The 11,282-nt window shown below is 41.5% G+C and overlaps 1 non-coding gene across 1 annotated transcript; it reads right to left on the bottom strand.

Moving 5' to 3' along the window:
• Positions 1 to 10,772: 10,772 nt before the first annotated feature.
• Positions 10,773 to 10,845, bottom strand: trnav-cac (transfer RNA valine (anticodon CAC)). Its single transcript has one exon. It is a non-coding gene; the product is annotated as a tRNA-Val (tRNA).
• Between the last annotated feature and the right edge of the window lie 437 nt (positions 10,846 to 11,282).

Genomic DNA, 11,282 nt, shown 5'->3' with positions numbered 1-11,282 from the left:
TTAGACCAACCTAAGAGAACAGATAGGACCTTGGTGTAATGTCTCATTCAAAAGATAAATACAATACTGTCTTGGAGCATTGGCCTGGACAATATACTGAAGTCTCTGGTGTTAGGCAACTGTCACAAACATACAATGCCAACCATTGAGTCATGGCTGACACTGCAGAAAGACAATACACCAACTGAAGAGCACTCTTGACAGGTCATGATATGAGCCTTATTTCCATATAATTATGTGAAAACTTGGTTAATCCTGTATAATGAGAGAGCAGGCTTTATGGGCTTCAACAACTAGTATGGCAGGGAGGTGGGGGTGGGAAGGATGTTCAGGCCTACAATGAATGACCCATGGCCACTTTCAGCTAGGAAAACAAGGTAGATAGTCTCCTTACCAGCATAACCGCTTCCTGTTCACAACAGTATCCCACTTCCCCCAATCACAATAGTATCCTGGCCACAAACACTCTGGAGAGGATATTCAACCAGGCCAACCTCAAGGGTGCTGCCAAAGTCACACCAAAACATCTCCTGCTCCACCAGAGGACCAATTATCCTGAATTACTGCTACACAACCATCAAAGAAACCTACGGCTCCATTCCCTGTCCACACTTCGGAAAATCAGATCACGATACTGTGTTCCTCCTCCCAGCTTCCAAGCAGAAGCTGAAACAGGAGGATCCTTCACAGAAAGTAGCATAATGCTGATCTGAGTTGAAAATGTGTTGCTGGTTAAAGCACAGCAGGTCAGGCAGCATCCAAGGAATAGGAAATTCGACGTTTCAGGCATAAGCCCTTCATCAGGAATGAGGAAAGGATGCTGATCTGAGGCAGCAGAAGAGCTTTTCCAGGACTGCTTGGAACGGGACTGGACCGTGTTCAAGAATTCAGCAGACAACCTAGATGAGTATGCCACCTCTGCCATAGGTTTCATTAGCAAGTGTGTGGAGGACTGTGTACCAAAGAAGTCAATCGGATGGTCCCCAACCGGAAACCTTGGATGAACCAGGAAATCCACTGCCTACCGAAGGCCAGGCATGCAGCTTTCAAGTTGGACGACCCAGACCTGTACAGAAAATCCAGATATGACCTCTGCAAAACCATCAGAGATGCCAGCAGGCAGTACTGGACCAGGTTAGAGGCCCAAACCAACCATACGGACACTGGCCGCCTACACAACATAACGGGATACAAAATAAAGGAGAGGAATAAAACACAAACCTCTCTGATGCACTCAATGTTTTCTATGCTCAGTTCAAGCAGAATGCTAGCAGCACGGTATCACCTGCCCTGATAGGCCGAGTGCTCCTGTTCCCTCCATCACCACCGCAGACTCTCGGTCTTCCTGAGAGTCAACCCTAGGAAAGCGACTGACCCGGATGGAGATTCAGGCCATACACTTAAATCCTGTGCTGACTAGCTGGTGGAGGTCTTCACTTACACCTTCAACCTCTCCCTTCTACAAGCTGAGGTCCCCACATGCTTCAAAGAGATCACCATCATCCTATTACCATAGAAAACACACACACACAATGTGCCTTAATGGCTATCACCCAGTGGCTCTGACCTCCATATTCATGGAGTGCTTCAAGAGGCTGGTCATGGCCTACATCAATTCAAGCCTTCCAGCCTTCCTCAGTCCCCTACAATTTGCCCTCCCAGCTAAATAGGTCCACACAAGATGCCATTTCCCTCGCCCCACACTCATCCCTGGAATATCTGGAGAACCAGGAGACCTAGGTCAGGCTCCTACTCATCCAGTTCAGCTCTGCTTTCAACACCATAATCCCCTCCAGACTACCTCAAACCTCCGAGACCTAGGTCTTGGCTCAGTCCTCTGCAACTGGATCCTCAGCTTTCGGACTCACAGACTGCAATCAGGGAAAATAGGCAAATGCACCTCCTCCACAATAACCCTCAACACTGACCCCCATGCAAGGATGTGTTCCCAGCCCCCTACTGTACTCCATGTTCACTCATAACTGTGTTGCCAAATTCTGAACAACCGCCATCTACATGTTTGCTGATGACACCACTGTGGTAGGACTGATATCAAACAATAATAAATCTGAATACAGGAAGGAGATAGAGGGCTTGGTGACCTGCTGCAATGATAAGAACCTCTGTCTCAATGATGGCAAAATGAAAGAAAGTACAGGGCATTGGTTAGGCCACTATTGGAATACTGAGTGCAATTCTGGTCTCCCTCCTATAGGAAGGATGTTGTGAAACTTGAAAGGGTTCAGAAAAGATTTACAAGGATGTTGCCAGGAGGGTTTGAGCTATAGGGAGAGGCTGAACAGGCTGGGGCTGATTTCCATCGAGCATCAGAGGCTGAGGGGTGACCTTAGAGAGGTTTATAAAATCATGAGGGGCATGAATAGAGTAAATAGACAAGGTCTTTTCCCTGGAGTGGGGGGGCCCAGAATTAGAGGGCATAGGTTTATCGTGAGAGGGGTCAAAGTTAAAAGGGACCTTAGGGGCAGCCTTTTCACCCAGAGGGTGGTATGTGTATGGCATGAGCTGCCAGAGGAAATAGTGAGGCTGTTACAATTGCAATATTTAAAAGGCATCTGGATAGGTATATGCATTCAAAGGGATATGGGCCAAATGCTGGCAAATAGGACTAGATTAATTTAGCATATCTGGTCAGCATGGACGAAATGGAAAGAAGGGTCTGTTTCCATATTGTACATTTCCAAAAGTCTAATTGATCATTGACTTTAGGAAGAAAGGAGGAGGACACGCCCTTATCTACATCAATAGAGCTGAGGTGGGGAGGGTCAACAGCGTCAGATTCCTAGGAGTGACAATAACTGACAATCCGTCCTGGACCACCTACTTTGATGTGACGGTCGAGAAGGCACAACAATGCCTCTTCTTCCTTCGGAGGCTCAGGAAATTCGTATGTCCATAAGCACCCTCACCAGTTTTCACACATGCATCATAGAAAGCATTCTATCTGGGTGCATAACAACCTGGTATGGCAACTGCTCTGCCCAGGACTGTAAAAAACTTCAGAAAGTTGTGTGCACAGCCCAGCCCATCATGGAAGCCAACCTCCCATCAATGGACTCCGTATACACTTCTGCTTGTAGCAGAAAGGCTACTAATATCAACAAAGATCCCTCCAACCCTGGTAATGCTCTCTTCCAACCTCGTCTGTCAGGCAGACGATACAGAAGCTTGAAAACACACACACACACACACACACACACACACACGCGGAGAGCTTCTTCCCTGCCTCTATCAGCTCCTATCCTTACATCTTGAGGTGCCTCCCCTTCCGAGTTATTATTCTCTCTGCATCCTAGCATGTTTCCACCAATCCTGACAATTGACTTCCCTAGCATCCCTGTCACCACCACTGGCCCCTGATAACCCACCCTAAGCTTTCAACGAACAAACCCTCTGGACTCACTGTCAACATTTCTCCTTCATACACTTATTATTAATCCATGTTGCCACTACAAACAGCTTTCCAAGTACTTTTTTGCTGGTGACGAACAAAAAAATTCATTTTAAAGTGAATTACTTTGATGTGTGTAGTATTAAGCTTTAAATACGGATTGACCTGTATATTCACAGGTCGTTCTTTAGCATTAGCGTGATCAATTCTTTCCCTTCTTCTAGACTTGTTGGATCTTGTTGAATGAGGCCAAGTGCTTTTCAATATCTCATTCCAGAAGCCACGTGTGGGTCTAGTCCATGGGTGTCAGTGTGCTATTTTTCCATGTAATGTATCCCAGCTGCATGTAATTCTGTCCTGATACAACAATAACACACAGGTATCTCCAGTAAGTGGAGGGGGGAGCAGAAATGAGCACACAGCTTAGCTTTCACCTCTCAAAGTGTGAGAATTATAATGTCCCAACCACATCTATTTTAGCTAAACCAGCAAAGGTGGAGATCGAGTTAGGAACTGCCTTGTCTGCATATTCACCTGTTCAATTTCCTTAAGCAGATGGTTTTCTGAGAATGCGACCTGACAGAATGGGAAATGCGGGCAAGGTTCTGAGTGGGCCATGGGCATATTGTTCTCTGGAATTACTGAGTTGACTATGACTCATCCACGTGAGTCATTTTTCCTTGAAACTCTTGACTTTGAATTGGTCTGAAGGGCAGCTGCACTTTGTTGCATTGTTTCACTTGCAGTATGTGGTATTCATATGATCCTATCAATTGAAAAGGTTCATTTAACACCTCTCTAAAGGCTGCAAGAAGTGGCTTGTCACCTGATAGCCTACTTAGGCTGTTTCATGCAATAGTGGGAGCTGTACGCCATTAGCATTGGTGGGAGGTGAGTGCAATGGCAGAGTAAGAGTGAGTATGATTAGATTCCTTACAGTGTGGAAACAGGCCCTTCAGCCCAACCATTCCACCCCGACCCAATTCCCTCTGAATGACGCACCTAATACTATGGGCAATTGGATTGTGGGAGGAAACCGGAGCACCAGATAACCCACACAGACACAGAATGTGCAAACTCCACTCAGACAGTCAGCCAAGGCTGGAATTGAACCTGGGACCCTGGTGATGTGAGGCAGTAGTGCTAACTACTGAGCCATCAAGCCACCCTGACATAGGAGAAAGTGATGACTGCAGATGCTGAAGATCAGAGCTGAAAATGTGTTGCTGGAAAAGCGCAGCAGGTCAGGCAGCATCCAAGGAGCAGGAGAATCGACGTTTCGCGCATGAGCCCTTCTTCAGGAAATCATATTTGGAAGAGAGAAGACAGTGGAGGAACAGAGATAGTCACTGACTTCCTTCCTACATTGCTGGGCATTCTTCCAAATAACTGAGACTGCACTGATCCAGATCGCAACCTCAGATCAACCTGGCAGGGTCTGGCGTTGTGGCCTCCTTTGGCAGTCCTGAGGGAGAAACATGTCCCTCCTCTGCTTCACCCTATCAATCAGTACTCCAGGTCCCTGTCCACAAAGCGAGTTGTTAATTTTCCCTTATCTACCATATTCAGGTCAAACATCATAAACTGTGCAGGGCTGTTCCAGACTGACAGTGCTTCTCCAGGTGCACAATGGAGTAAGTGTCAGGGATGCCAGTTGATTCCAGGTTATCCCAACAATATCAGGTTCTTCTGGTAGAATCATGTTAGCATCAGATGACAGCGTCACCTTCAAGGAGGGATAGGTCACTAATGAGGCAAGTCTGGGATGACTTGCAAGAAAGCTTTCTAGGGCTCACAGACAGAAACTTGACAAAATCACCACTTACCTAAAATAAAATATACAATTCACCTTCAGGTGTCCACAGAAATAGCCACCTCCATTAAACTTCATGGTTACTTCAATAAACTTGCCTACACCAGGTTCAACATTTTGACTGTAAAGTGCTGGAGCACTATATGTACCAGTGAAATTATTTGGCTATAACAGACTTGCACATAGCTTGTCCAGACAGGCTCAGTCAAGTGCAAAAAAGTACTCAAAAGTTCTGGATTAATTAAGGTATAATTACTATTATCATTGAGCCCATGTTCCCTCACTCCAACAATATTTACTGGTACTTTTTTCCTGTAAACTTCCAATGATTTATTTTCTTTGGCAGTATTATTAAGTCTTTAAAGTTTCATGAGGTAAATGAAGAGTGTAGTTAAAGATTACATTCAAAAGTTTCTAAATGTTGAGATGGCCAGGGCGCAAGTGTTTAAAAAGCATTGCCAAAATGAAAAAAATCTCATTTATAAAATGCATCTTCCTATCTGCTCAAAGGTAGCATACTCTCCTCTGGGTCAGAATGTTGTGTGTTCTAGTCCCATACTGGGAATGTGAGCACATAATCCAGGCTGTCACGTTAGTGCAGTTTTGTAAAAGTGGTGCACTGTCAGAGATGAAAATGTGTTGCTGGTTAAAGCACAGCAGGTCAGGCAGCATCCAAGGAACAGGAAATTCAACGTTTCGGGCCAGAGCCCTTCATCAAGAATGAGGAGAGGGTGCCAGGCAGGCTAAGATAAAAGGTAGGGAGGAGGGACTTGGGGGAGGGGCGATAGAGATGTGATAGGTGGAAGGAGGTCAAGGTGAGGGTGATAGGCCGGAGAGGTCAGGAAGAGGATTGCAGGTTAGGAGGGCGGTGCTGAGTTCAAGGGAATCGACTGAGACAAGGTGGGGGGAGGGGAAATGAGGAAACTGGAGAAATCTGAGTTCATCCCTTGTGGCTGGAGGGTTCCCAGGCGGAAGATGAGGCGCTCTTCCTCCAACTGTCGTGTTGTTATGTTCTGGCGATGGAGGAATCCAAGGACCTGCATGTCTTCGGTGGAGTGGGAGGGGGAGTTAAAGTGTTGAGCCACGGGGTTGTTGGGTTGGTTGGTTCGGGCGTCCCAGAGGTGTTCCCTGAAGCGTTCTGCAAGTAGGCGGCCTGTCTCCCCAATATAGAGGAGGCCACATCGGGTGCAGCGGATGCAATAGATGATGTGAGTGGAGGTGCAGGTGAATTTGTGGCGGATATGGAAGGATCCCTTGGGGCCTTGGAGAGAAGTAAGGGAGGAGGTGTGGGTGCAAGTTTTGCATTTCCTACGGTTGCAGGGGAAGGTGCCGGGAGTGGAGGTTGGGTTGGTGGGGGGTGTGGACCTGACGAGGGAGTCACGAAGGGAGTGGTCTTTGCGGAACGCTGATAGGGGAGGGGAGGGAAATATATCCCTGGTGGTGGGGTCCGTTTGGAGTTGGCGGAAATGACGGCGGATGATACGCTGTATACGGAGGTTGGTGGGGTGGTAAGTGAGAACCAGTGGGGTTCTGTCTTGGTGGCGGTTGGAGGGGCGGGGCTCAAGGGCGGAGGAGCGGGAAGTGGAGATGCGGTGGAGGGCACTGTCAGAGATGCCAATTTTTAGACACAGTGTTAAACCAAGGTCCCGCCTGCCCTATTAAATAAAAGTAAAGGACCCCCTGGTGCTATTTGAAGATGTGCCTGGAAAATATTTATTCACCCAATCAATATCAATAAATAGATCAACTAGTACTTTCATATTGCTGTTTGTGGAATTTTGTTTTCTGCAAATTGGATGCCACAATTCCTGCATTACAATGGTAGATATTCTTCAAAAAGGACTCCTTTGGGATTAAAAGCACTCTGGGACACGTTGAGGCTTTTGTAAATGTGTGAAAGTCAGAAACTCATACCCAAAGGTGAAAGAGAGCTGGACAATGTCATGTTTCTGTAAGGATTGCATTGGCAATGTCTAAGAGAAAATCAATAATTATATTTGAACTCCCTCTAGCCTTCATCTCTAGAAGGTGCTGTTCCTGCTGGTATAATGTTCTACAGCTGCTGGCTAACTGATTGAGTTTAATGTGATGTCTGGCAGAGGTAGGAGATCCAAAGGAGCTGGTGCCAAACCTCTTCATGATAACATCCTGAGTGTCACCGAAGTAGCTCATGTGGCAGTGTCACTCAGACCTCGGTTTGGATCTATAACGAAACTTCTGGGATGCAGATTTTATTTATAGTAAAAGCTTTTAGAAGGTTAATGCTGCAGACTGCACTAAACTCCACCCAATTTGTTGATATCATAAGGACTTGAGTGGAGTAAGGGAGAACATCTCAGGATCTCAAAGGGACAGATTTGTTATCCAAAGTTTCCCAGAAGTATTAGGAATAATGTCTACTTTACTAATGTAACTTGTACCCAATTGCTGCCACTCAATAAACTACAACTTGTTTAAAAGCCTCTTTAGACTTCCTATTTGTTTTTTTGTCTACTGCCTCAGATGATGTAGGCCCTGTAGGCCCAATAAGGCAATGACAATGGTAGCAGTGGTTGGCATCACATGTTCAAACAATAAGATTTGCCAGGAGAATGTGTTCCCAGATGCACTCACCTGGGATGGGTTTGCTAAGTGCAAGACATTCACTGCTGTGGCTGTTATGTGTGCTCCGAAAGAGCAGGGTCATTTATTCTGTGGATGTAACAGCTGAACTACATAGCCCTTTCCCCAGATCTCCAGTTATCATTTTTCCCATGTGCATCTAGACAATGACAAGTTAAAGGGTGAGAAAACAGCAGGTATCATAAACCAATCTCATCCTCATCATATTATAGGTTGGTCATCCACATAGGTACAATCTACAACAAAATACACTGTAAGCTAGCATGGTTTGTGGTGCACACCTTTGCTTTGATTGGATTTTTTTATTGTCACATGCACCGAGATACAGAGAAAGTCATTCTTTTGCATTCTAACCAGACAAATCATACTTTACATAAGTACATCAGGGTAACAGAACAGAGATCAGAACACAGTGTTACAGCTACAGAGAAAGATCAACTCTAAATATGGGACATCCATTCATAAGTCTGATAACAGGGGGAAGAAGCTAGTCTTTGTGTTGGATACTAAATCCTGTCACCTCCTGACTTGATGGAAGTCCTCAAACATTTGGACCAGGTAATTTACATAAGCAGTGGATGCAGGAAGAGGCCATTTGTCCCATCAAACCTGCTTCTAATTCAATAGGTAACTGCACGATCATTTTGTGGACTTGATTTCATTTTCTTGTCGATTTCCGATAATCATTGGCACTCTTGTAGATCCCTTGCACATCACCAGCAGTTGTAAAAACCCAAAAAAGAGTAGCAATATCTGTATGAAGTGCTAAACGCAATGCAATAAAATCTCAATATCTTAAAAAATAACTCAATCAAAAGTGGTGATTTGGAGAAACTCCTGATGAAGAAGCAGTGCTTCGAAAGCTAATGCTTCCAAATAAACCTGTTGGACTATAACCTGGTGTTGTGCGATTTTTAACTCAATCAAAAGCGAATCTTACACATCTGACAGCATTTACTGTTCCTTATGTAACATAACATTTGCAAAATATTTTAACACTTAAAAAGAAATATGGATCTAATTTGAAAAGTAGATAATTTGTGGGTATGTACAGCAATTAAAAATATTTATGAATAATGATTTAAAAAAAACAATTCAATGAATTGAAAAATCTTTCTATAAATGAATGAATCTGGTTTTTAACTTTCATAAACTTACTAAAATTCATCACCTTTGTATCGAACTTTTTGGAAAACTAAGGATGAGATGTTTGTGTTAATTTTTAGGTTTGAAAACTTCTCATGCCCACTAATTTGCAAATCAAAGAAATCTCAGTGGGCAGGAGGAGGCCATTCAGCACATCATCTTTGCAACAGCTCTTCAAACCTGCAGTGTTACCAAGTGACAATTTCCAGCTTTTTCACTTCCTATCCCAGCATTTTTAATCAAAACGATCCTTGCATGCACTGGGTCCAAATCCTCAATTGAAACCTGCTTCCACCACACTTGCAGGAAGTGCATTCTGGACCCTAACTACTGTACTTTGCCTGACTGATAAAGTATTTTTCTTGCATCAGATTACATGATGCTTGAAGGTCTTTTTTCCAACAAAAAAAAATGCAATAATAAATATTTTGTTTGATGCGTTGAATCAATTTTGCTTCTTTGCAATTGAAATAAACAATTGTCTTATTTTTATTTTAAAAATTAATGCAATAATAAATATTTTGTTTGATGCGTTGAATCAATTTTCTTTCTTTGCAATTAAAATAAACAATTGTCTTATTTTTATAAAAAATTAATGCAATAAAAAATATTTGTTTGATGCGTTGAATCAATTTTGCTTCTTTGCAATTGAAATAAACAATTGTCTTATTTTTATTTTAAAAATTAATGCAATAATAAATATTTTGTTTGATGCGTTGAATCAATTTTCTTTCTTTGCAATTAAAATAAACAATTGTTTTATTTTTCAAAAAAATTAATGCAATAATAAATATTTTGTTTGATGCGTTGAATCAATTTTGCTTCTTTGCGATTAAAATAAACAATTGTCTTATTTTTATTTAAAAAATAATGCAATAATAAATATTTTGTTTGATGCGTTGAATCAATTTTCTTTCTTTGCAATTAAAATAAACAATTGTTTTATTTTTCAAAAAAATTAATGCAATAATAAATATTTTGTTTGATGCGTTGAATCAATTTTGCTTCTTTGCAATTGAAATAAACAATTGTCTTATTTTTATTTTAAAAATTAATGCAATAATAAATATTTTGTTTGATGCGTTGAATCAATTTTGTTTCTTTGCAATTAAAATAAACATTTGTCTTTTTTTATAAAAAAATTAATGCAATAATAAATATTTTGTTTGATGCGTTGAATCAATTTTCTTTCTTTGCAATTAAAATAAACAATTGTTTTATTTTTCAAAAAAATTAATGCAATAATAAATATTTTGTTTGATGCGTTGAATCAATTTTGCTTCTTTGCAATTAAAATAAACAATTGTCTTATTTTTATAAAAAATTAATGCAATAAAAAATATTTGTTTGATGTGTTGAATCAATTTTGCTTCTTTGCAATTGAAATAAACAATTGTCTTATTTTTATTTTTAAAATTAATGCAATAATAAATATTTTGTTTGATGCGTTGAATCAATTTTCTTTCTTTGCAATTGAAATAAACAATTGTCTTATTTTTATTTTTAAAATTAATGCAATAATAAATATTTTGTTTGATGCGTTGAATCAATTTTCTTTCTTTGCAATTAAAATAAACAATTGTTTTATTTTTCAAAAAAATTAATGCAATAATAAATATTTTGTTTGATGCGTTGAATCAATTTTGCTTCTTTGCAATTAAAATAAACAATTGCCTTTTTTAAAAATTTAATGCAATAATAAATATTTGTTTGATGCGTTGAATCAATTTTGTTTCTTTGCAATTAAAATGAACAATTGTCTTAATAATTTTTTTAAAATGGTGTTTCCGCCCGGGGTCGAACCGGGGACCTTTCGCGTGTGAGGCGAACGTGATAACCACTACACTACGGAAACCTACTTGGCTAGGAGCTGCAGCCAGACTCTTTCAAGCGCCATTGGTCAGTGTTTATATTCTATAGGTCACGGTGAAGATCAGCTTTATATCGCTGCACCGTCACTCTTATTAAATTTCCCTCAATCCCGGAGACAGCCACCTCATGAGAAAGCGGGAACTCCCCCCGATGGCGGTTAAAACTCTCTCAGAGGTAAAGACCTTTGCTGAAAGTAGACCTTCTCTTGTTTATTAACGTGCAACCGTTTAAAGGACATTATTTTACCTCAGAAATATATGATTATAAATGTTAAAGATCTAACGTTCACGTGGTTTCCCGACGTTTTGGGTTTCCGCTCTCCGCCGTCAAAGAGCGAAGAGTCTCTTCATTTCACGTCAAGGACAGAAACGATCGGATTTTTATCACTTTATCCCAAAATTAAAATCTCAAAACTTTTGA

Source organism: Hemiscyllium ocellatum, chromosome 42 (genome assembly GCF_020745735.1).
Source record: "Hemiscyllium ocellatum isolate sHemOce1 chromosome 42, sHemOce1.pat.X.cur, whole genome shotgun sequence".
Lineage (NCBI taxonomy): Eukaryota > Metazoa > Chordata > Chondrichthyes > Orectolobiformes > Hemiscylliidae > Hemiscyllium > Hemiscyllium ocellatum.
The sequence above is the reverse complement of the archived record's forward strand: the minus strand, read 5'-3'. Positions and strand labels throughout refer to the sequence as shown.